Consider the following 27,088-nt stretch of genomic DNA (forward strand, 5'->3'; position numbering starts at 1 on the left):
TCACATCACACTCAGCAGCTTCATGAACGCACCAGTATAACTGGAGTGATTTATACCATCTGTGTTTAATATGCCATCAGCTTTGATTTTCGTCCCCTCTCTTGATAACCATATTTTACTTTATGGCCACTAATTCTTCCTTGTAATTTTCTATAAGAGGAAGGGTATAGCTGACTTTTGAAGTCTTGTGTTAAACCTACTGAAGGAGCCCTTGGCATGTTTGTCATTTCTGGTACACCGTGGTAATGATGACAACAATGGGTGAGGCCGTGGTGTAGTGGTAATGTCACTGGACTAGTAATTCAGAGGCCCAGGCTAATGCCCTGGGGACACAGGTTCAAATCCCACCACAACAGCTGGTGGAATTTAAATTCAATTAATTACTAAAAATATGGAATTGGAAGCTAGTCTCAATAATGGTGGCATGAAACTATCATCGATTGTTGTGAAAACCCGTTTAGTTCACTATGTCCTTTAGGGAAGGAAATCTGCTGTCCTGACTTGGTCTGGCCTACATGTGACTCCAGACCCACAGCAATGTGGTTGACTCTTAACTGCCCTCTGAAATTGCTGAGTAAGCCACTCAGTTGGCAAGGGCAATTAGGGATGGGCACCAAATGCTGACCTTGCCAGCGAGGCCCATATCCCATGAAAATAATTTTTAAAAACATTGCTTAAATTCCTTGTCTTGGCAATGGGTCATTTCTAATACACCAGTTGTGTCTCAGTGCATGGCACTCTCACCCACTCCAGAGAGGTGAGCACAAAATCCAGACTGACAATTCAGTGCAGGACTGAGGGAGTTGAAAGTCAGAGGTGCCGTCTTTCAGAGGAGATGTTAAGTCAAGGCACCCTTCTACTCTCTCAAGTGGATGTAAAACATAGAAAATAGGAGCAGGAGTAGGCCATTCGGCCCTTCGGGCCTGTTCTGCCATTCAAAAAAAGATCATGGCTGATTGTCTAATTCAGTACCCTGTTCCCGCTTTCTCCCCATATCCCTTGATCCCTTTGGCATTAAGAAATATATCTATCTTCTTCTTGAATATATTTAATGACTTGGCCTCCACTGCCTTCTGCATTAGAGAATTCCACAGGTTCATCACCCTCTGAGTGAAGAAATTTCTCCTCATCGGTTAGGTTTACCTTAGCGATGGGCAGGGACAGGTATATACCGCAGGGCAAGAATTATAACTGGGGGAAAGGAAATTATGATGCGATTAGGCAAGATTTAGGATGCGTAGGATGGGGAAGGAAACTGCAGGGGATGGGAACAATCGAAATGTGGAGCTTATTCAAGGAGCAGCTACTGAGTGTCCTTGATAAGTATGTACCTGTGAGGCAGGGAGGAAGTTGTCGTGCGAGGGAGCCGTGGTTTACTAAAGAAGTTGAAGCGCTTGTCAAGAGGAAGAAGAAGGCTTATGTTAGGATGAGACGTGAAGGCTCAGTTAGGGCGCTTGAGAGCTACAAGCTAGCCAGGAAGGATCTAAAGGGAGAGCTAAGAAGAGCAAGGAGAGGACACGAGAAGTCATTGGTGGATCGGATCAGGGAAAACCCTAAGGCTTTCTATAGGTATATCAGGAATAAAAGAATGACTAGAGTTAGATTAGGGCCAATCAAGGATAGTAGTGGGAAGTTGTGTGTGGAATCAGAGGAGATAGGGGAAGTGTTAAATGAATATTTTGCGTCAGTATTTACAGTAGAGAAAGAAAATGTTGTTGAGAATACTGAGATTCAGGCTACGAGGCTAGATGGGATTGAGGTTCACAAGGAGGAGGTGTTAGCAATTTTGGAAAGTGTGAAAATAGATAAGTCCCCTGGGCCAGATGGGATTTATCCTAGGATTCTCTGGGAAGCTAGGGAGGAGATTGCAGAGCCTTTGTCCTTGATCTTTATGTCGTCATTGTCGACAGGAATAGTGCCGGAAGACTGGAGGATTGCAAATGTTGTCCCCTTGTTCAAGAAGGGGAGTAGAGACAGCCCTGGTAATTATAGACCTGTGAGCCTTACTTCGGTTGTGGGTAAAATGTTGGAAAAGGTTATAAGAGACAGGATTTATAATCATCTTGAAAAGAATAAGTACATTAGAGATAGTCAACACGGTTTTGTGACGGGTAGGTCGTGCCTCACAAACCTTATTGAGTTTTTCGAGAAGGTGACCAAACAGGTGGATGAGGGTAAAGCAGTGGATGTGGTGTATATGGATTTCAGTAAGGCGTTTGATAAGGTTCCCCACGGTAGGCTATTGCAGAAAATACGCAAGTATGGGGTTGAAGGTGATTTAGAGCTTTGGATCAAAAATTGGCTAGCTGAAAGAAGACAGAGGGTGGTGGTTGATGGCAAATGTTCATCCTGGAGTTTAGTTACTAGTGGTGTACCGCAAGGATCTGTTTTGGGGCCACTGCTGTTTGTCATTTTTATAAATGACCTGGAAAAGGGTGTAGAAGGGTGGGTTAGTAAATTTGCAGATGACACTAAGGTCGGTGGAGTTGTGGATAGTGCCGAAGGATGTTGTCGGGTACAGAGAGACATAGATAGGCTGCAGAGCTGGGCTGAGAGATGGCAAATGGAGTTTAATGCGGAAAAGTGTGAGGTGATTCACTTTGGAAGGAGTAACAGGAATGCAGAGTACTGGGCTAATGGGAGGATTCTTGGTACTGTAGATGAACAGAGAGATCTTGGTGTCCAGGTGCATAAATCCCTGAAGGTTGCTAACCAGGTTAATAGGGCTGTTAAGAAGGCATATGGTGTGTTAGCTTTTATTAGTAGGGGGGTCGAGTTTCGGAGCCACGAGGTCATGCTGCAGCTGTACAAAACTCTGGTGAGACCGCACCTGGAGTATTGCGTGCAGTTCTGGTCACCGCATTATAGGAAGGATGTGGAAGCTATGGAAAGGGTGCAGAGGAGATTTACTAGGATGTTGCCTGGTATGGAGGGAAGGTCTTACGAGGAAAGGCTGAGGGACTTGAGGTTGTTTTCGTTGGAGAGAAGGAGGAGGAGAGGTGACTTAATAGAGACATATAAGATAATCAGAGGGTTAGATAGGGTGGATAGTGAGCGTCTTTTTCCTCGGATGGTGATGGCAAACACGAGGGGACATAGCTTCAAGTTGAGGGGTGATAGATATCGGACAGATGTGAGAGGTAGTTTCTTTACTCAGAGAGTAGTAAGGGCGTGGAACGCCCTGCCTGCAGCAGTAGTAGATTCGCCAACTTTAAGGGCATTTAAGTGGACATTGGATAGACACATGGATGAAAATGGAATAGTGTAGGTCAGATGGTTTCACAGGGCGGCGCAACATCGAGGGCCGAAGGGCCTGTACTGCGCTGTAATGTTCTAAAATCTCAGTCCTAAATGGCATACCCCATATCCTGAGACTGTGACCCCTGGTTCTGGACTCCCCAGCTATCGGGAACATCCTCCCTGTATCCAGCCTGTCTAGTCCTGTTAGAATTTTATAGATTTCTATGAGATTCCCTCTCATTCTTCTAAACTCTAGCGAATTTCGACCTATCTTTCGCATCAGTGCGAAAGATAAGGCAAAAGCATTTGCAGCAATCTTCAGCCAGAAGTGCTGTGTTGATGATCCATCTCGGCCTCCTCCTGAAGTCCCCAGCATCACAGATGCCAGACTTCAGCCAATTCGATTCACTCCACATGATATCAAGAAATGACTGAAGGCTATGGGCCTTGACAATATTCCGGCAATAGTACTGAAGACCTGTGCTCCAGAACTTGCCGCGCCCCTAGCCAAGCTGTTCCAGTACAGCTACAACACTGGCATCTACCCGGCAATGTGGAAAATTGCCCAGGTATGTCCTGTACACAAAAGGCAGGACAAGTCCAACCCGGCCAATTACCGCCCCATCAGCCTACTCTCAATCATCAGCAAAGTGATGGAAGGTGTCATCAACAGTGCCATCAAGCGGCACTTGCTTAGCAATAACCTGTTCAGTGACGCTCGGTTTAGGTTCCACCAGGGCCACTCAGCTCTTGACCTCATTAAAGCGTTGGTTCAAACATGGACAAAAGAGCTGAACTCAAGAGGTGAGGTGAGAGTGACTGCCCTTGACATCAAGGCAGCGTTTGACCGAGTATGGCATCAAGGAGCCCGAGCAAAACTGAAGTCAATGGGAATCAGGGGGAAAACTCTCCACTGGTTGGAGTCATACCTAGCACAAAGGAAGATAGTAGTGGTTGTTGGAGGTCAATCATCTGAGCTCCAGGACATCACTGCGGGAGTTCCTCAGGGTAGTGTCCTAGGCCCAACCATCTTCAGCTGCTTCATCAATGACCTTCTTTCAATCATAAGGTCAGAAGCCACCCGCTTGATTGGCACCCCATCCACAAACATTCACTCCCTCCACCACTGATGCACAGTGGCAGCAGTGTGTACCATCTACAAGATGCACTGCAGCAACACACCAAGGCTCCTTAGACAGCACCTTCCAAACCAGTGACTTCCACCAACTAGAAGGACAAAGGCAGCAAATGCATGGGAACACCACCACCTGCAAGTTCCCCTCCTGGTCACACACCATCCTGACTTGGAACTATATCGCCCTTCCTTAACTGTCACTGGGTCAAAATCCTGGAATTCCCTTCCTATCAGCACTGGGGGTGTACCTACCCCACATGGACTGCAGTGGTTCAAGAAGGCAGCTCACCACCACCTTCTCAAGGGCAATTAGGGATGGGTAATAAATGCTGGCCTAGCAAGTGACACCCACATCCCATGAAGGAATATAAAAAAGTCGACCCAATCTCTCCTCATATGTCAATCCTGCCATCCCAGGAATCAGCCTAATAAATCTTCTTTGCACTCCCTCCAAGGCAAGAACATCCTTCCTCAGATAAGGAGACCAAAACTGCACACAATACGCCAGATGTGGTCTCACCAAGGCCCTGTATAACTGCAGTAAGATATCCTTGCTCCTGTACTCAAATCCTCTTGCAATGAAGGCCAACATACCATCCGCCTTCCTAATTGCTCGTTGCACCTGAATGCTTGCTTTCAGCGACTGGTGTACAAGGACACCCAGGTCTCGTTGCATCTCCCCCTCTCCCAATCTATCACCATTCAGATAATAATCTGCCTTTCTGTTTTTACAACCAAAGTGGATAACCTCACATTTATCCATGTTATACTGCATCTGCCATGCATTTGCCCTCTCACCCAACTTGTCCAAATCACATTGGAGCCTATAGCCACTATTTTGAAGAAGAACAGGGGAGTTCTCCCCTGGTGCCCTGGTCAATATTTATCCCTCAAACAACATCACTTGATTGAAACATATAAGATTCTGAGAGGTCTTGACAAGGTGGATGTGGAAAGGATGTTTCCCCTTGTGGGAGAATCTAGAACTAGGGGTCACTGTTTAAAAATAAGGGGTCACCCATTTAATACAGAGATGAGGAGAAATTTCTTCTCTCAGAGGGTCGTGAGTCTTTGGAATTCTCTTCCTCAAAAGGTGGTGGAAGCAGAGTCTTTGAATATTTTAAGGCAGAGGTAGATAGATTCTTGATTAGCAAGGGGGTGAAAGGTTATCGGGGGTAGGCGGGAATGTGGAGTTGAGGTTACAATCCGATCAGCCATGAACTTATTGTATAGCAGAGCAGGTTCAAGAGGCTGTGTGGCCTACTCCTGCTCCTAATTTGCATGTTTGTAAGTTTGTATGTTATCATATTGCTGTTGGTGGGATCTTGCTGTTCACAAATTGGCTTCTGCGTTTCCTACATTTCAACAGTGACTACACTTCAAAAGTACTTCATTGGCTGTAAAGAGATTTGGATGTCCTGATGTTTTGAAAGGCGCTATGAAAATGCAAGGTGTTCTTTAATTCTTTTTTTTTAATGGTCTTGGGTAAGATTGCAGTCAAGGCCTGAGAATGTCAACAGAAGCTCACCTGTACCTTTAAATAAGGACCTCACTGGATTTGGCCATGCATCCTTGGTGCCTGCAATTTAAAATTGCAGTGGGTAACATTGGGTCAGCTCCATTTAAACTGCCGCCTCCCTTTCTCCCAAACCCAGGCTGGTTTCTTTTGGGATTTGGGGAGAGGATAGCTTACTATTTCCTCCAGGGGTTTCAAGAAGGACCTAAGAACATAAATAGGAGCAGGAGTAGGCCATTCAGCCCTTCGAGCCTGCTCCACCATTCAATGAGATCATGGCTGGTCTTCTACTTCAACACCATTTTCCTGCACTATCCCCGTAACCTTTGATGTTTTAATGTGTAGAAACCTATCGAAAAGAACATAAAGTCTATCAATAAGGACATATTAGCAATAGTATTCTCTAGTTACTGTCAAAACCTCTATTTGTACAGATCATCCATTAGAGATAATGCCACAAAGCCATGGGTTTGGAGCTGTGGAAATCTCACCAAGGTTAACAGTCCAGGTTATGTCTCATCATTTTAGTTGCACAAGACTGAAATAGCGAGAAATACGATCTTCGAGCCATTTACAGACAGAAGTATCAGGGCACAGTTCATAAAGATACATAAAAGCAGAGCCAATTCTTGCAAGGCTCCTGCCTGGTTGAACATGTTTAATGAAAATCCTGAAAGTGTTTTGTTATCTGCCAATTTTGCTGGGGAGTGACGGATGGGGCCAGGAGAAAGATTGTGTGTGAAAGTAATCGGCAAATGTGTAATTGTTCTCGATTGGTTGCCTAGCTACACATACAAAAGGTTTATAGCAGGGCACAGAGAGTTCAGGATACAAAGATTCTGGGCAATGCAGGGTGGGAAACTGGGAGGGAGCGAACCATGGGATGTCCTGACGAGGATTATGTTCATAATCAAGGCTGACACTTGGATAGCATGCTGCATTGTTCAAACTACCGTCTTTTAGAGATGTTAAACCAAGGCCCTGCTCGGGTGGATGTTAAAGATTCCATGGCACTATCAGAAGAACAGGGGAATTCTCTTCTGATGATTCCAGGCACAACTCCAAATCTCTCCACTGCAAGGACATCCTTTCATGATGCACTGATCAGGCCGAAGCCATTCTTCTCACCTCCTACCTCAAACTCCAGGCCCCTCATCTGGTCCCCCCTTTGACAGTGTACTCAGGCTAAGGCCAATCGTGAGCAACCTCTGTGTACTGCGTGACCCAGAGCTGAGTTTCAGTCTCCACATCCAGCCACCACCAACCCCTTGTTCCGTCTCCACAAATTAACCACCTCCTGCTCCTCGCTGACTTCACGCTCAGTCCCCTCTCACTGAAACCCTCATCAACACTAGATTTACTGGCCCGGATTTTGTGCCAAAGACCTGGATCCCAACAATGGGCCGGAAGGTAGGGGGAGATCTCGCCCTGGCCCACCGCTGGACCCCCATTGCAATTCCCTGGTGGGCAGGCCCCTTGAAGGGACAAGCCAATTGAAAGGCCAACAGCTTTGCAGCACTGGCAGTGCCACTGGCAGCAGTGACTGCTGGGACTGCGCGAGGCCCTGCAGTCCCGAGGACGTCACAGACCCCGGGACAGGTGAGTGGGCCGGGGTGACTAATGCCATTCGGGGGGGGGGGGGGGGTTGGTGACAGTGGAGAAGGGGGGCCTGCCAGGGGGCGGGCAGTGCCAATCACTGCTGGGGGAGGGTCTACAGAGGCCTTGTATTGCCCAAAGGAGGGACCCCTGACCCCACTAGGAGGCCACCAGGTCTTACCTGACGGTGTCTCCTCACGGTGACAGGCCATCCGCCTACCATTAAATTGAGGAGGAGGTGGGAAGAACCCCTTAAATGGCCACTCAAGAGCCTCAAGTGGCTTGGGGTGGGAAGGCTGTTCTTGGCCATCCCCTTTCCATACTAAATTGGAAGGCATTGGGAAGGCAAAGGGGATTCCGCCTGCAGCCTCAGGACGCAATTTTATGGGCCACCCGTCTCCGTTCCTGTCCCAAGGGGGTCCATAAAATTCAGTCCGAACACTGACTCTCTCCTCATCATTGCCCTAGGTGTCACTCAAATATCAACTGCCACTCACCCCCTCCCCCTCGCCCACATCTATCTCCTTCCATTTCTCTCTCCCACCCTCTCTTGTGTTAACTGTGGCTCAGTTGGTTGCACTCTCCACTCTGAGTCAGAATGCGGTGGGATTTGAACAGAAAAATCAAAGCTTCCACTTTAGTGCAGTACTGAGGGAGTGCTGCACTGTCGGAGGGTCAGTACTGAGGGAGTGCTGCACTGTCGGAGGGTCAGTCCTGAGGGAGTGCTGCACTGTCGGAGGGTCAGTCCTGAGGGAGTGCTGCACTGTCGGAGGGTCAGTACTGAGGGAGTGCTGCACTGTCGGAGGGTCAGTACTGAGGGAGTGCTGCACTGTTAGAGGATCAGTACTGAGGGAGTGCTGCAATGTCAGAGGGTCAGTACTGAGGGAGTGCTGCACTGTCGTAGGGTCAGTACTGAGGGAGTGCTGCACAGTCGGAGGGTCAGTACTGAGGGAGTGCTGCACTGTCGGAGGGTCAGTCCTGAGGGAATGCTGCACTGTCGGAGGGTCAGTACTGAGGGAGTGCTGCACTGTTAGAGGGTCAGTACTGAGGGAGTGCTACACTGTCGGAGGGTCAGTCCTGATGGAGTGCTGCACTGTCAGAGGGCCAGTACTGAGGGAGTGCTGCACTGTCGTAGGGTCAGTACTGAGGGAGTGCTGCACAGTCGGAGGGCCAGTACTGAGGGAGTGCTGCACTGTCGTAGGGTCAGTACTGAGGGAGTGCTGCACTGTTAGAGGGTCAGTACTGAGGGAGTGCTACACTGTCGGGTGGTCAGTACTGAGGGAGTGCTGCACTGTCGAAGGGTCAGTATTGAGGGAGCACTGCATTGTCAGAGGGTCAGTACTGAGGGACCACTGCACTGTTGGAGGGTCAGTATTGAGGGAGTGCTGAACTGTCAAAGGTACCGTTTTTCAGATGAGGCATTAAACGGAGGCTCCATCTGACCTCTCAAATGGATGTAAACGATCCTATGGCCACTTCTTTGAAGAAGAGCAGGGGAATTTTCCCTGGTTTCCTGGGGCCAATGTTTATCCCTTAGTTAACATCATTAAAACAGATTATCTGGTCACTATCACATTGCTCTTTGTGGGATCTTGCTGTGCACAAATTTGCCTCCGAGTTTCCTGTATTATAACAGTGACTACAGTTCAAAAGTACTTTATTGGCTGTACAGCACTTTGGAACTTCTGACGGTTGTGGAAGGTGCTATAGAAATACAAGTCTTTCTTTTTCTTTTCCCTCTCTTCCCTTCTTCTCCCCCCTCCCACTCACCTTCTCATTTCTCTTCCTCTCCCCTCTCCAACTCCTTTCCCCCTTTGCCTCCTCTCCCTATCCCACTCTCCTCCTCCCCTCCCTGTCTCTTCTTCTCCACCGCCACTTCTCTTTCCCTCACACTCCCTCTCTCCCCCTCCCTCTCTCTCCTCTCTACCTCCTTCCATTGAGTAGGGTATCCCCTGCCTTCCCATTCTGCTCTGAGCTACCTTCCCCATGAAGGCGAGTTGGATGCTCTATCTGGGCTCAGTGCCGTCGGAAATCAGCTCCTGTTCGCTCTCCAGAGTTCCCCCTCCCACACCCCAACCCCACACCCAACCCCCCCAGCACCCCCACAAGGAAAGTGCACATGTGGGCAGCCGGTGACGACAGGGGCCAGACTCAGCTGTGATGCACCTCATGGGTGAATAGCCAGGTACCTCACACTGCCTCAGCTCACACATGAAGAACGGTCGCTTGAGTGGGATTTGGTCCAGTGTGAGTCAGCAGGTACAGGTGGGTCAGACTGTGGGTGGAGGTGGGAGAAATTGGAGGGGGTAGTGTGGGAAGATTAAATTATAGTTTCTCAGCCTATCAGTGAGCTGATGCAGAGCTGGCTGTAAACAGTCCGTAAATAACCTGCCTGTGAAGGATTGTTTGCATCTTATGCTGTGTGATTATGTGAAGGATTTGTTGCATGGATTAGGATGTGTTTGGAATATGTGTAATTTGTACTTTGTACTGACTTTTCATGATTGGCCTGTCCTATTAATCATTGACTGCTCTCAAACTCTCTGCTGAATGTCGGTGTAGACCTGTTGCAGCTTCTGCAGGGAGTCACTCAGGTGTCATAAGCGGCTAGGGGTTGGATGCCAGCTGTTTGCCCCTTGGCACTTTTCCATTCCACTCTCGCCTCTGCGTCAGAAGGTTCTGGGCACAAGTCCCACTCCAGCGGCTGACACTCTGAGTACAGTACTGAAGGAGTGTCACACAGTCAGAGGAGCTTTCTTTTGGATGAGACACTAAAATGAGGCCCCGTCTGCCCTCTCAGGTGAAAGATTTCATGTCCACATTTTGAAGACGAGTAGGGGAATTCTCCCCAGTGTCCTGCTCAATAATAATCCCCAACCAACATCACTACAGACATAGTATTGGATCAATTGTCACATTGCTGTTTTGGGGAGCTTGCTGTGCACAAACCAGCTGCCACATTTGCGCCATTATAACAGTGACTGGATTTCAAAAAGTACTCATTGGCTGGACTGAGGTTGTGAAAGACGCTATAGAAATGAAAGCTCTTACTTTCTTTCATACATGAGATTCCAGTCCCATAGTGACATGGTTGACTTTTAACTGCCCTCTGAAGTGGCTGAGCTTGACACACCATTGTATCAAACTGTTACTAGAAAGCCCACCACCACACCTTCTCAGGGCAACGAGGGACAAGCAATTAAATTCCAACCCCTTCAATTGGTCACCATCTAATCTGAACTAATTCATTTGTGAGTGCCCATAGAGAATTATCCCCATAGTAACTAGGAGCTGCAGCCCTTCATTTAACCTCTCAAATCAAACTAAGTCACATTCCATGCTGGGCATGACAACAGAAGGAGGCCATTCAGCCCCTTGAGCTTGTTCTGCCATTCAACTAAATAGTAGCTGATCTGTACCGCAACCCCATTCTCCCGTCTTTGCTCCATATCCCTTGACACTCTTACCCAACAAAACTCTATCCATCTCAGTCTTGAAATTTCCACTTGACCCCCAACATCCGCAGCTTTTTTAGGGAGAGAGTTCCAGATTTCCACTCCCCTTTGTGTGAAGAAGTGCTTCCTGACATCACCCCGAAGCGGACTGGCTCTACTTTTAAGGTTATTCTCCCTTGTTCTAAACTCCCTCCTCCAGAGGAAATAGTTTCTCTCCAGCGACCCTGTCAAATCCTTTTATCATTCGAAACACCTCAATTAGATCCCCCTTAATGTTCTAAACTCAAGAGAATACAAGCCAAGTCTGTGCAACCTACCATCCTAAATTAACCCTTATCTCCTTCATATATACAACACTCGTGCCCATGATTAATTGGCATCAAACAAACCCACCACATCAGTTGGTAGATTGTTCCTGACCCATTTCCAGTCAGATTTAAAATTCTCTCGTTGCGGGACCCATCTTGTAATCCTTTTGCTTTTCTCCTCTGCTGCCACTTTCAGGAGTTAATCATTAGACCCCAAAGTTTCCAGGATCAGAGTGGAGATGCAAGAATCTTACATGTGTAGGTGTGTGTGCCTGTGGATTGCTAATGGGGAATGTTTCAAATAGTTCAGATGCTTCTGTGCTGAACTTTACTTTCATTGAATGCTTTCATTTTACTTTGCAGTTTGAGAGCTGGGTCACTAACCTTCCCCAAGGGAATGCAGCTGTCTCAAGGGCATTGTACAGTAATAGGGATAGAGGACTGCAGATTTACTACAATAAAACAAATAGAAAAGAAATAATCCCACAGCCCATGTCCAGCAGCAGGAGCATGTTGGAATTCTGGTCATATCCCGCCCAATGGATGCCTTTCAGATCGGACGTTAAAGTTTGACTGTCGTGGGTTCAAGTTCCGAATTCAGAGACTTAGGCACAGAACCCAGACTGACACTCCACTGCAGAACTGAGGGAGTACTGCACTGTCAGATGGTCAGTACTGAGGGAGTGCTGCACTGTCAGAGGGTCAGTACTGAGGGAGTGCTGCACTGTCAGGAGGGTCAGTACTGAGGGAGTGCTGCACTGTTGGAGAGTCAGTACTGAGGGAGTGCTGCACGCTCAGGAGGGTCAGTACTGAGGGAGTGCTGCACTGTCTGAGGGTCAGTACTGAGGGAGTGCTGCACTCTCAGGAGGGTCAGTACTGAGAGAGTGCTGCACTGTCTGAGGGTCAGTACTGACGGAGTGCTGCACTGTCGGAGGGTCTGTACTGAGGGAGTGCTGCACTGCCGGAGGGTCAGTACTGAGGGAGTGCTGCACTGTCAGAGGGTCAGTACTGAGGGAGTGCTGCACTGTCGGAGAGTCAGTACTGAGGGAGCGCTGCACTGTTAGGGAGACCCTCTTTCGGATGTGATGTTAAACCGAAGCCCCATCTGCTCTCTCAGGTGGATGTAAAAGATCCCATAAGTGCTAAGAACAGGGGAGTTCTCCCTGGTGTCCTGACTAATATTTATCCCTCAACCCAACATCACTAAAAGCAGATTAACTGGTCATTATCACTTTATTGTTTGTGGGATCTTTTTAATTTTTTCTTGGGGTGTGGGCCTCGCTGGCAAGACCAGCATTTGTTGCCCATCCCTAATTTCCCTTGAGAACTGAATGGCTTACTTGGCCGTTTCAGAGGGCAGCTAAGAGTCAACCACATTGCTGTGGGTCTGGAATCACATGTGGGCCAGACCAGGTAAGGACAGCAGATTTCCTTCCCTAAAGGACATTAGTGAACGAGATGGTTTTGTCCGATAATCGATGATAGTTTCATGGCCATCATTACTGAGACTGGCTTTCAATTCCAGATTTTTATTAATCAAATTTATTAAATTAATTAAAGTAATTAATTGAACTTAAATTCCACTAGCTGCCATTGTGGGATTTGAACCCATGTCCCGATGGTATTAGCCTGGGCCTATTAATTACTAGTTCAGTGACATTACTGCTCTGCCACCATCTCCCCCACCCTGCCCTTGCACAAATGGGGCTGCCCTATTTCCTACATTAAACCCGTAATTACACTTCAAAAAACTGTACTTCATTGGCTGTAAAGCACTTTGGGATGTTGTAAGGTGCTATAAAAATGCAAGTTTGTCTTGTTTTCTGATTTCTGTTGCTGGTGGATGAGATCCTCTCCCAGAGTCAGGACTGAGCAGTGCCACCAATATGTGTGAAGCTCTGTCTGTAACCTTGGTGAGATTGTTTTTGGTACGTTTTATGTGGTGAACAGATCACTCACTTTTTAAGCCAAAGCTCACCGGCCCTGTTTAATTCACCAGTTAACTTGTTTGATGCTTGGAAGACTCTGATTCTTGCTTGGACACAACCCTACAGGTGACAGGATCCCTCTATTGACTCACCTGAGGGGCCATTAATCATGAGTGTGTATGGATAGTGAGCCTGAGAAAGCATTTCAACCACAAGGGAAGCATCACAACTGAAATCTTCCCCACTCCCAACACCCCAAACCATGGTCTTGCTCCCTGGAGTGAGATTCATTTACATTCCAACTGTGACAACATGAAAATTAATAATCAAATTATTCCAGCCCTGAGGCCCAACACTGAGCTTTACAGGTTCGTTCCACGCAGATGGCAATTTCAGATGCGGAATAGTTTTTCAAAATTTCATGAGGAACAAATCAATATGACAGGCATTCACAACTGATGTGACTTTCAAATCAGTCAGTTTAGACAGGACTGTGCTTTATCAGTGACTGCCCCCATGCTGTGGAATGCTCTCCCTCCTTCTTTCACAAACCTTCAAAACATTTTTACTTCTAGTATTACTGAAATGTCTAAACTTATCATAGTGAGTAATGTTAGTGTTTGGAATTGAATGCTTCCCATTTCAGGCACCCAGGGCAGGAAGAGCACAAGATACAGAGTAAAGCTCCCTCTACACTGTCCACATCAAACACACCCAGGACAGGTACAGCACGGGGTTAGATACAGAGTAAAGCTCCCTCTACACTGTCCACATCAAACACACCCAGGACAGGTACAGCACGGGGTTAGATACAGAGTAAAGCTCCCTCTACACTGTCCCCATCAAACACTCCCAGGACAGGTACAGCATGGGGTTAGATACAGAGTAAAGCTCCCTCTACACTGTCCCCATCAAACACTCCCAGGACAGGTACAGCATGGGGTTAGAAAAGGAGCAGGCGGTGTCCGCCGGTACGCTTGAGGCCTTCCGCGACCGGTGGGCACCGCAGGGACTGGAGTGCATTGTCGACGCCGAGAATGGCATTTTAATTTGAGTTTTTTGTTTATTTATCTGGTTTTAATAAAGTTATTTTAAAAATATAAATGTGTATATAAAGGGGGCCTGAGGAATAAAGGCCCCCTCGACATAAAAAATGTATAAAGGGGGCCTGAGGAATAAAGGCCCCCTCGACATAAAATATATAAAAGGGGCCTGGGGTATAAAGGCCACCTTGGAAAAAAAGGGGAAAAAAAAAATGGAAAAAAAAAAAAAAAAATGGGGGTTAGATACAGAGTAAAGCTCCCTCTACACTTTCCCATCAAACATTCCCAGGACAGGTACAAGAGGTACCTAAAATACCTCACCAAGAAGTACCCCAAGAAGAACAACCTGCGTGACTGTCTTCGCGTAGTTGCCAACAGCAAAGAGAGCTACAAGCTCCGGAAGAAAAGAAAAAAAAATGGGGTTAGATACAGAGTAAAGCTCCCTCTACACTGTCCCCATCAAACACTCCCAGGACAGGTACAGCATGGGGGTTAGATACAGAGTAAAGCTCCCTCTACACTGTCTCCATCAAACACTCCCAGGACAGGTACAGCATGGGGGTTAGATACAGAGTAAAGCTCCCTCTACACTGCCCCCATCAATGTGCCTCAGTCCTGCTTTGGCTGCATTTTCTGTTTCCCCCACCAACCGTCTCGTGGCCATTGAGTTTTGTGCAACGTATCAGTGCTCAGCAAGAATAGGAGCGGTGCTCCCCACACATACGTCACAGAAAGAAAGAACTTGCATTTATAACCTGAACAGCATGTGAACAAACACATGCTGTGGGGACCAATTTCTACACTCGTGAATTCCCCAATGAACTTTATTGCATTGCCTTTACACTGCTGCTGTTTCCACTCTCTGTGAGATTCACTTGGATCCTGACAGGCAGGGGTTAAAGCGAGTGAGCTGTGTTTAGTCAGGTCAGTCCATTGCACAGTGCAGTTCTTGGGTTGGTGCCAATCTAGGTATTGCTCACTGCTGGCACGGTGCCACCGCAGTAAGGATGAGGTGTGCTCGGAGCTGGCCATACCCTTTCATCATCTTCCACTGGCACTCCCTGAGAGTGAACAATGACCTTTACCTGTTTGATTGATTGAACCAGAGGAAGGTGGTTACAATGACCAGAGCTCACTCAAAAACCACTTCGAACCAAAAGGGGAAAATATTTCCTCCTCTGACTCACTGGCGTAGATTGCATGTCATCTCGCCATCCCCAGGAGCCCCCATCACACCTCCCACACTCCCATCCCCAGGCACCCCCATCACAACCTCCCACACTCCCATCCCCAGGCGCCCCCATCACAACCTCCCACACTCCCATCCCCAGGCGCCCCCATCACAACCTCCCACACCCATCCCCAGGCGCCCCCATCACAACCTCCCACACTCCCATCCCCAGGCGCCCCCATCACAACCTCCCACACTCCCATCCCCAGGCGCCCCCGTCACAACCTCCCACACTCCCATCCCCAGGCGCCCCCATCACAACCTCCGACACTCCCATCCCCAGGTGCCCCCATCACAACCTCCCACACTCCCATTCTTATCTCCCATCCTCACACCTTCTCTCCTCTGCCCACTGTCACCTCCCCAGCTCCCATCCTGCACCTCCCCTTTCCCCCCTACCCACCCCACAAGGTTAAATGTTGTGGGGAAAGGTAAGTCCACGAGTCTCTGTAATGGTCTTGTCACCTCCACCAGACAGCTGCCCAGGACTGTGACGAATCCAGGAAAAAGTTTCCACTGGAATTTCAAATTCAGTTTGAGGATGAGCAACTCGGGATTCTCAAACCAGTGTCTTCAACTTAAACAAGGGCAATTACAGAGGTATAAAGAAAGAGTTGTCTAAAGCGGGCTGGGAAGATAGACTACGGGGAAATTCAGTAGAGGAGCAGTGACAGACTTATAAGCAGATATTTCATAACACTCAGCAAACATTTATTCCAGTAAGAAGGAAGGACTCGAAGAGAACGATGAACCACCCGTGGATAACAAAGGAAGTTAAGGAGAGTATCAAATCAGAAACAAAGACGTACAAATTGGTAAAAGCTAGTGGTAGGCCAGAGGATTGGGAATTTTTTAGAAACCAGCAGCAGATGACTAAAAAACTAATAAAGAGGGAGAAAATTAATTATGAGTAAATTGGCAAGAAATATAAAAACAAACAGTAAGAGCTTCTACGGGTATATAAAAAGGAAGAGAGTAGCTAAAGTAAGTGTGGGGCCCTTAGAGGATGAGACTGGGGAATTAATAACAGGGAAATGGCAGATAATTTAAACCAATATTATGCATCGGTCTTCACGGTGGAGGACACTATAAACATCCCAACAATAATAGGTAAGCAAGGTGTAAATGGGAGGGAGGAACTTGTAACAATTTCTATCATGAGGGAAAAGGTGCTGGACAAACTGATGGGACTAAAGGCAGACAAGTTGCCAGGACCAGATGGCCTCCATCCAAGGGTTTTAGAAGAAGTTGCTGCAGAGATAGTGGAGGCATTGGTCATAATATACCAAAACTCACTGGATTCCGGTAGGGTACCAGCGGATTGGAAAACAGCTAATGTGACATCCCTAATCAAGAAAGGAGAGAGACAGAAAGCAGGAAACTATAGACCAGTTAGCTTAACATCTGTCATTGGGAAAATGCTCGAGTCCATTATTAAGGAAGAAATAGCAGGTCATTTAGAAAAACATAATGTAATCAAACAGAGTCAACATGTTTGACAAATTTGTTAGAGTTCTTTGAGGATTTAACAAGCAGAATGGAAAAGGGGAACCAGTAGGTGTTGAGTATTTGGATTTTCAGAAGGCGTTTGATAAGGTGCCACATAAAAGGTTATTGCACAAAATAGAAGCTCAGGGTATTGGGGGTAATGTGTTGGCATGGATTGAGGATTGGCTAACACACAGAAGACAGAGAGTCGGGATCAATGGGTCTTTTTCAGGTTGGAAAGCCGTAACTAGTGGAGTGCCACAAGGATCGGTCCCAGGGTCTCAACTATTTACTATCTATATTAATGACTTGGAGGAAGGGACAGAGTGTAGAGTATCCAAATTTACTGATGATACAAAAATAGGTGGGAAGGCGTGTTGTGATGAGGACACAAAGAATCTGCAAAGGGATATAGATAGGTTAAGTGAGTGGGCAAAAACTTGGCAGATGGAGTTCAATGTGGGAAAGTGTGAGGTAATCCACTTTAGTAGGAAGAATAAAAAGGTAGACTATTATTTAGATGGAGAAAGACTACAAAATAGCGAGTTAACATCCGTAGCACTTAAAGCAGCCAGAAGCACTGCACAAAGAACAGCCAGGTGCTGCGCAAACGACTACTGGCAACACCTATGCAGTCATATTCAGCTGGCCTCAGACACCGGAAACATCAGAGGAATGTATGATGGCATGAAGAGAGCTCTTGGGCCAACCATCAAGACGATCGCCCCCCTCAAATCTAAATCAGGGGACATAATCACTGACCAACGCAAACAAATGGACTGCTGGGTTGAGCACTACCTAGAACTGTACTCCAGGGAGAATGTTGTCACTGAGACTGCCCTCAATGCAGTCCAGCTTCTACCAGTCATGGATGAGCTGGACATACAGCCAACCAAATCGGAACTCAGTGATGCCATTGATTCTCTAGCCAGCGGAAAAGCCCCTGGGAAGGACAGCATTACCCCTGAAATAATCAAGAGTGCCAAACCTGCTATACTCTCAGCACTACATGAACTGCTGTGCCTGTGCTGGGACGAGGGAGCAGTACCACAGGACGTGCGCGATGCCAATATCATCACCCTCTATAAAAACAAAGGTGACCGAGGTGACTGCAACAGCTACCGTGGAATCTCCCTGCTCAGCATAGTGGAGTAAGTCTTTGCTCGAGTTGCTCTAAACAGGCTCCAGAAGCTGGCCGAGCGCGTCTACCCTGAGGCACAGTGTGGCTTTTGTGCAGAGAGATCGACCGTTGACATGCTGTTCTCCCTTCGTCAGATACAGGGGAAATGCCGCGAACAACAGATGCCCCTCTACATTGCTTTCATTGATCTCACCAAAGCCTTTGACCTCGTCAGCAGACGTGGTCTCTTCAGACTACTAGAAAAGATCGGATGCCCACCAAAGCTACTAAGTATCATCACCTCATTCCATGAAAATATGAAAGGCACAATTCAACATGGTGGCTCCTCATCAGACCCCTTTCCTATCCTGAGTGGCGTGAAACAGGGCTGTGTTCTCGCACCCACACTTTTTGGGATTTTCTTCTCCCTACTGCTTTCACATGCGTTCAAGTCCTCGGAAGAAGGAATTTTCCTCCACACAAGATCAGGGGGAAGGTTGTTCAACCTTGCCCGTCTAAGAGCGAAGACCAAAGTACGGAAAGTCCTGATCAGGGAACTCCTCTTTGCTGACGATGCTGCTTTAACATCTCACACTGAAGAGTGCCTGCAGAGTCTCATCGACAGGTTTGCGGCTGCCTGCAATGAATTTGGCCTAACCATCAGCCTCAAGAAAACGAACATCATGGGGCAGGACTTCAGAAATACTCCATCCGTCAATATTGGCGACCACGCTCTGGAAGTGGTTCAAGAGTTCACCTACCTAGGCTCAACTATCACCATTAACCTGTCTCTAGATGCAGAAATCAACAAGCGCATGGGAAAGGCTTCCACTGCTATGTCCAGACTGGCCAAGAGAGTGTGGGAAAATGGCGCACTGACACGGAACACAAAAGTCCGAGTGTATCAAGCCTGTGTCCTCAGTACCTTGCTCTATGGCAGCGAGGCCTGGACAACGTATGTCAGCCAAGAGCGACGTCTCAATTCATTCCATCTTGGCTGCCTCCGGAGAATACTTGGCATCAGGTGGCAGGACCGTATCTCCAACACAGGAGTACTCGAGGCAGCCAACATCCCCAGCTTATACACACTACTGAGTCAGTGGCGCTTGAGATGGCTTGGCCATGTGAGCCGCATGAAAGATGGCAGGATCCCCAAAGACACATTGTACAGCGAGCTTGCCACTGGTATCAGACCCATCGGCCGTCCATGTCTCCGCTTTAAAGACGTCTGCAAACACGACATGAAATCCTGTGACATTGATCACAAGTCGTGGGAGTCAGTTGCCAGCGTTCGCCAGAGCTGGCGGGCAGCCATAAAGGCGGGGCTAAAGTGTGGCGAGTCGAAGAGACTTAGCAGTTGGCAGGAAAAAAGACAGAGGCGCAAGGGAAGAGCCAACTGTTAAACAGCCCCGACAATCAAATTTTTCTGCAGCATCTGCGGAAGAGCCTGTCACTCTAGAATTGGCCTTTATAGCCACTCCAGGCGCAGCTCCATACACCACTGACCTCCTCCAGGCGCTTACCCATTGTCTCTCGAGATAAGGAGGCCAAAGAAGAGGAAGGGACAGAGTGTAGTGTATCCAAATTTACTGATGATACAAAAATAGGTGGGAAGGCATGTTGTGATGAGGACACAAAGAATCTGCAAAGGGATATAGATAGGTTAAGAGAGTGGGTAAAAACTTGGCAGATGGAGTTCAGTGTGGGAAAGTGTGAGGTAATCCACTTTGGTCGGAAGAATAAAAAGGCAGATTATTATTTAGATGGAGAAAGACTACAAAATACTGCAGTACAGAGGGATCTGGGTGTTCTTGTACATGAAACACAAAAGGTTAGCATGTAGGTACAGCAGGTAATTAAGAAGGCAAATGGAATTTTGGCCTTTATTGCTAGGGGGTTAGAGTTTAAAAATAGGGAAGTCTTGTTACAACTGTACAGGGTGTTGGTGAGGCCACAGTTTTGATCCCTGTATTTAAAGAAGGATATACTAGCATTGGAGGCAGTTCAGAAAAGGTTCACTAGGCTGATTCCTGGGATGAAGGGGTTGTCTTATCAAGAACAATTAAACAGGTTCGGCCTTTATTCATTGGAGTTTAGATGAATGAGAGGTGATCTGATTGAAACATATAAGATTCTAAGGGGGCTTGACAGGGTAGATGTTGTGAATATGTTTCCACTAGTGGGGGAATCTCGAACTAGGGGACATAGTTACAGAATAAGGGGTCACACATTTAAAACTGAGATGTGAAGGAATTTCTTCTCTCAGAGGGTGGTGAATCTCTGGAATTCTCTACCTCAGAGAGTTGTGGAGGCTAGGACACTAAATGTATTTAAGGAGGGGGTAGATAGATTTTTGAAATCTCAGGGAGTCGAGGGTTATGCGGAGCAGGCCCGAAAGAGGAGTTGAGGACTGGGACAGATCAGCCATGATCTTATTGAATGGCGGGGCAGGCTTGAGGGGCTGAATGGCCTACTCCTGTTCCTATTTCTTATGTTCTTATGTTCACACCGACTATTTCTGGCACTGTCCAGGCCAATAATTTCATGCTGAACCACAGTTGCCAACTTATCCATTTAATGCACTTGAGTCCTAACTATAAACCCAAGTTCAAGTGTTTTACTCAATGTATCACTAGTCTCAATCTTTCTTCATTATAAATCTCTCTCCTCACTGCTTACTGTTTTTGCCAAGACCTCAGATTTGGGATCACACCTTCATTAGCTTATTTGTCAGAGAGAGAGGGATAGAGACAGAAAGAAGGATAGGGAGGGAGGGAGAGGGAAAGAAAGAGAATCAAGTGATTCCTTAAGGAGGCCAGATTCTTTTCCGCTTTATTTATCGGATGCTTTCTCCCCACTTTACCTCCCTCACTCTCTCCATCCTCTTGTTCTCTATCTCTGCTGTCTAGCTCTACATTATCCCGCCTTTTGAATCTTCCTCTTTCGAGCCACTTTATCCCTTTTTTATATCCTGCTTCCCTCTACTTCCCATTTTCTAAACACACTCCATCTCTATTCCCTGTTCCCCTTCCCCCCACCCTGATTCTCTCTATAATCCCGCATGTCACTCCGCTATTTAAGAAAGGTGAGAGAGGGAAACCAGGGAATTATAGACCAGTTCGCCGAATATTTGTTGTCAGGAAATTACTGGAGTCTATAATTAAGGATAGAGTGAATGAACATCCTGAAAATTGTCAGCTGATCAGAGAGATTAGTAAAGGGAAGATCATGCCTCACAAACCTGATTGACATTTTTGGAGAGGTGACTATAGTGGACAGGGGAATGTCTATGGATGTTATTTATATGGACTTCCAGAAGGCATTTGATGAAGTCCCTCATCAGAGACTGTTCGCGAAAGTTGAAACTCATTGAATTGAAGGCAGATTATTTACCGGGTTAAGAAATTGGCTGAGGGGCAGGAGAAGAGAGCAGGGATAATGGGCAAGTACTCTAACTGACATGCGCTTCGCAAGGATCTGTGTCAGGGTCTCAACTTTATTCACGACATTCATTAATGACTTACAAGATAGATAGAAAGCCAGATATCCAAGTTTGCTAATGACACAAAGATAGGGAGCATTGCAAGCGATGTAGATGGGAGCATAAAATTACAAAGAGAAATTAATAGATTAAGTGAATGGGCAAAATTGTGGCAAATGGATTTCAGACAAATGTGAGGTCATTCACTTTGGACTTAAAAAGAATAGAACAGGGAACTTTCTCAATGGTAAAAAGCTAGAAACAATGTAGATCCAGAGACACTTTGGGGGGGGGGGGGGGGGGCGGCGGTCCAGGTACACAGATCATTAAAATGTCATGAACAGGTACAGAAAATAATCAAAAAGGCTAATGGAATGCTGCCCTTTATATCTCGAGGACTAGAATACAAGGGGGTAGAAGTCCTGCTTCAGTTATACAAAGCCCTGGTTAGACCACACCTGGAGTTACTGGGAGCAGTTCTGGGCACCACACCTTAGGAAGGATGTATTGTCCTTTGAGGGAGTAGATTTATCAGAATGATAGCTGGACTCCAAGGATTAAATGACATGGAGAGATTATACAAACTAGGGTTGTATCCCCTGGAATTTAGAAGGTTAAGGGATAATTTGATCAAAGTTTTCAAGATATTAAAGGGAATAGATAGGGTAGATAGAGAGAAACTATTTCTACTGGTTGGCAAGTCCAGAAATAGGGAAAATAGTCTAAAAGTTAGAATGAAATGAAATGAGGAAACACTTCCACACACAAAGGGTGGGTCTCGTGAAGGCTGAGGGGCTCCCGGCTGAGGGCTGAAAAGGCAGGGGGAGCCCCTTCTCGGCCATTTCACGCCCCTCCTCCAGCCCGACCGCCGTTGTTCCGGAGCCGAAGCTTCCGGTGCCAGATCTCCATCCCTTTAAAGATGGGGATCCCGCCTCCAAGACCTGCTGGCCAATCAGAGGGCCAGCAGCTCAGCAGTATTGGCAGTGCCACTGGGAGTGGTGGCCATTGCCAGTGTTGTAGAGGCCTCGGACCCAGGCCCGGTGCTGGAACCCCGAATCCGTGAGGCAGGGTTGCCGGGGCCAGTCCACAAGGCCCCAGTGAAGGGGATTGGGCGGGGGTGGTTGTAAAGCCCAGGGGGAAGGGGGGGTCCTAGGAGGTGCATTATTTCCCGGCTGAGGCCCTCTGTGGGCCACAGATTGCCCACAGAGGAAGGATCCCCCCCCAAAGCCCACAGTGAGTGCTCCTCATTTTACAAGGTGCCCTCTCCACGCGGTGGAGGCCCTCCTTCCCGCCAGTGGTTAGATCCCAGCAGCAGCAGGAAGAGGCCCTTTAGTAGCCGTTCTCGGCCTATCCTGCCCCGGCAAAATTGTTTGGCAACAGGGCGGCAATGGGCCTGCCGTCCCCCGCCATCGGTCGCAATTCTATGGGCCCCCCATCTCTGACCTCACCTCAGGGCCTCACAAAATCCTGCCCAAAGGGTGGTAGATGTTTGGAATTCTTCTGCAAACAGCAATTGATGCTAGATCAACTGTTAATTTTAAATCTGAGATTGATAGATTTTTGTTAACCAAAGGGAAAAAGGTGGATGAATGGGGTTCGGTCACAGATCAGCCATGATCTCATCGAATGGTGAATCAGGCTCGAGTGGCTAAATGACCTCCTCCTCTTCCTATACTCTATGTCATCCTCTGTCGAGTTGATGAATGGTTGCAGTGACATCAGGAGACCACTAAATGGAGATCAGAGGTCCCGTGGAGAGTGGGAGGGGGTCACACAGTGAAATTGCACCTGAAAAGGTGCTGCCGGCATAGCTCCCATGTGTTTCTATCACGGAGTGTGAAGGAGAGTTTCATCAGTAACTAGTGGAGCTGTTTGAAGGTAATGTGTAATGTGAACCTCTGAAAATCACAGTTTTGTCAGCTTCGAGCTTCTGTTCACCTGTAAGGAGATTGTTCCAGTCAGAGTTCACCAAGCAAGCAGGTAACAATTACCACAGGTTAAAGGTGAAGGATTACACTGAGATCTGCATCGTTCTGTCTAAATGCATAAAAAGGAGATGTTGTGAAGTTACTGATACTCACTGATAGTGTTTGTAATCTTTAACGTCACAAGAGTTTTGCAGCTGGGAAGTGGAGTTACTGAGTGTGAGGGAGCTGGATTAACATCAGTAGAGACACAATCAGTAACACAGGTTGCTGGGGGGAGAGGGGTTACTGAGTGACATTGTGAGGGAGCTGGATTAACATCAGTAGAGAAACAGTCAGTAACACAGGGCGCTGGGGGGAGAGGGGTTACTGAGTGACATTGTGAGGGAGCTGGATTAACATCAGTAGAGATACAGTCAGTAACACAGGGCGCTGGGGGGAGAGGGGTTACTGAGTGACAGTGTGAGGGAGCTGGATTAACATCAGTAGAGAAACAGTCAGTAACACAGGTTGCTGGGGGGAGAGGGGTTACTGAGTGACATTGTGAGGGAGCTGGATTAACATCAGTAGAGAAACAGTCAGTAACACAGGTTGCTGGGGGGAGAGGGGTTACTGAGTGACATTGTGAAGGAGCTGGATTAACATCAGTAGAGACACAATCAGTAACACAGGGCGCTGGGGGGAGAGGGGTGACTGAGTGACATTGTGAGGGAGCTGGATTAACATCAGTAGAGAAACAGTCAGTAACACAGGTTGCTGGGGGGAGAGGGGTTACTGAGTGACATTGTGAAGGAGCTGGATTAACATCAGTAGAGACACAATCAGTAACACAGGGCGCTGGGGGGAGAGGGGTGACTGAGTGACATTGTGAGGGAGCTGGATTAACATCAGTAGAGAAACAGTCAGTAACACAGGTCGCTGGGGGGAGAGGGGTTACTGAGTGACATTGTGAGGGAGCTGGATTAACATCAGTAGAGATACAGTCAGTAACACAGGTCGCTGGGGGGAGAGGGGTTACTGAGTGACATTGTAAGGGAGCTGGATTAACATCAGTAGAGATACAGTCAGTAACACAGGTCGCTGGGGGGAGAGGGGTTACTGAGTGACAATGTGAGGGAGCTGGATTAACATCAGTAGAGATACAGTCAGTAACACAGGTCGCTGGGGGGAGAGGGGTTACTGAGTGACATTGTGAGGGAGCTGGATTAACATCAGTAGAGATACAGTCAGTAACACAGGTCGCTGGGGGGAGAGGGGTTACTGAGTGACAGTGTGAAGGAGCTGGATTAACATCAGTAGAGACACAATCAGTAACACAGGTCGCTGGGAGGAGAGGGGTTACTGAGTGACATTGTGAGGGAGCTGGATTAACATCAGTAGAGACACAATCAGTAACACAAGTCGCTGGGGGGAGAGGGGTTACTGAGTGACATTGTGAGGGAGCTGGATTAACATCAGTAGAGACAGTCATTGACACAGGTTGCTGGGAGGAGAGGGGTTACTGAGTGACATTGTGAGGGAGCTGGATTAACATCAGTAGAGATACAATCAGTAACACAGGTCGCTGGGGGGAGAGGGGTTACTGAGTGACATTGTGAGGGAGCTGGATTAACATCAGTAGAGACACAGTCATTGACACAGGTTGCTGGGAGGAGAGGGGTTACTGAGTGACAGTGTCAGGGAGCTGGATTAACATCTGTAGAGATACAGTCATTGACACAGGTCGCTGGGGGGAGAGGGGTTACTGAGTGACAGTGTGAGGGAGCTGGATTAACATCAGTAGAGACACAGTCATTGACACAGGTTGCTGGGAGGAGAGGGGTTACTGAGTGACAGTGTCAGGGAGCTGGATTAACATCTGTAGAGATACAGTCATTGACACAGGTCGCTGGGGGGAGAGGGGTTACTGAGTGACAGTGTGAGGGAGCTGGATTAACATCAGTAGAGACACAATCAGTAACACAGGTCGCTGGGGGGAGAGGGGTTACAGAGTGACAGTGTGAAGGAGCTTGATTAACATCAGTAGAGACACAATCAGTAACACAGGTCGCTGGGGGGAGAGGGGTTACTGAGTGACAGTGTGAAGGAGCTGGATTAACATCAGTAGAGACACAATCAGTAACACAAGTCGCTGGGGGGAGAGGGGTTACAGAGTGACAGTGTGAAGGAGCTGGATTAACATCAGTAGAGACACAATCAGTAACACAAGTCGCTGGGGGGAGAGGGGTTACTGAGTGACATTGTGAGGGAGCTGGATTAACATCAGTAGAGAAACAGTCAGTAACACAGGTCGCTGGGGGGAGAGGGGTTACTGAGTGACAGTGTGAGGGAGCTGGATTAACATCAGTAGAGATACAGTCAGTAACACAGGTCGCTGGGGGGAGAGGGGTTACTGAGTGACAGTGTGAGGGAGCTGGATTAACATCAGTAGAGATACAGTCAGTAACACAGGTCGCTGGGGGGAGAGGGGTTACTGAGTGACAGTGTGAGGGAGCTGGATTAACATCAGTAGAGATACAGTCAGTAACACAGGTCGCTGGGGGGAGAGGGGTTACTGAGTGACATTGTGAGGGAGCTGGATTAACATCAGTAGAGACACAGTCATTGACACAGGTCGCTGGGGGGAGAGGGGTTACTGAGTGACAGTGTGAGGGAGCTGGATTAATATCAGTAGAGACACAATCAGTAACACAGGTCGCTGGGAGGAGAGGGGTTACTGAGTGACATTGTGAGGGAGCTGGATTAACATCAGTAGAGACACAATTAGTAACACAAGTCGCTGGGGGAGAGGGGTTACTGAGTGACATTGTGAGGGAGCTGGATTAACATCAGTAGAGACACAATCAGTAACACAGGTCGCTGGGGGGAGAGGGGTTACTGAGTGACATTGTGAGGGAGCTGGATTAACATCAGTAGAGACAGTCATTGACACAGGTTGCTGGGAGGAGAGGGGTTACCGAGTGACATTGTGAGGGAGCTGGATTAACATCAGTAGAGACACAGTCATTGACACAGGTTGCTGGGAGGAGAGGGGTTACTGAGTGACAGTGTGAGGGAGCTGGATTAACATCAGTAGAGACACAATCAGTAACACAGGTCGCTGGGAGGAGAGGGGTTACTGAGTGACAGTGTGAGGGAGCTGGATTAACATCTGTAGAGATACAGTCATTGACACAGGTCGCTGGGGGGAGAGGGGTTACTGAGTGACATTGTGAGGGAGCTGGATTAACATCTGTAGAGATACAGTCATTGACACAGGTCGCTGGGGGGAGAGGGGTTACTGAGTGACAGTGTGAGGGAGCTGGATTAACATCAGTAGAGACACAGTCATTGACACAGGTTGCTGGGAGGAGAGGGGTTACTGAGTGACATTGTGAGGGAGCTGGATTAACATCAGTAGAAATACAGTCAGTAACACAGGTCGCTGGGGGAGAGGGGTTACTGAGTGACAGTGTGAAGGAGCTTGATTAACATCAGTAGAGACACAATCAGTAACACAAGTCGCTGGGGGGAGAGGGGTTACTGAGTGACATTGTGAGGGAGCTGGATTAACATCAGTAGAGAAACAGTCAGTAACACAGGTCGCTGGGAGGAGAGGGGTTACTGAGTGACATTGTGAGGG

General features: G+C 47.7%; 2 protein-coding genes across 4 annotated transcripts in view; one reads left to right on the forward strand and one right to left on the reverse strand.

Moving 5' to 3' along the window:
- The window catches only part of LOC137380298 (cytosolic 10-formyltetrahydrofolate dehydrogenase-like), a 292,525-nt gene that overhangs the window by 119,210 nt on the left and 146,227 nt on the right, over positions 1-27,088 (reverse strand). The gene's annotated exons all lie outside the window — the stretch shown is intronic.
- The window catches only part of lamb2l (laminin, beta 2-like), a 321,168-nt gene that overhangs the window by 23,010 nt on the left and 271,070 nt on the right, over positions 1-27,088 (forward strand). The gene's annotated exons all lie outside the window — the stretch shown is intronic.

Source organism: Heterodontus francisci, chromosome 19 (genome assembly GCF_036365525.1).
Source record: "Heterodontus francisci isolate sHetFra1 chromosome 19, sHetFra1.hap1, whole genome shotgun sequence".
NCBI classification, from domain to species: Eukaryota; Metazoa; Chordata; class Chondrichthyes; order Heterodontiformes; family Heterodontidae; genus Heterodontus; species Heterodontus francisci.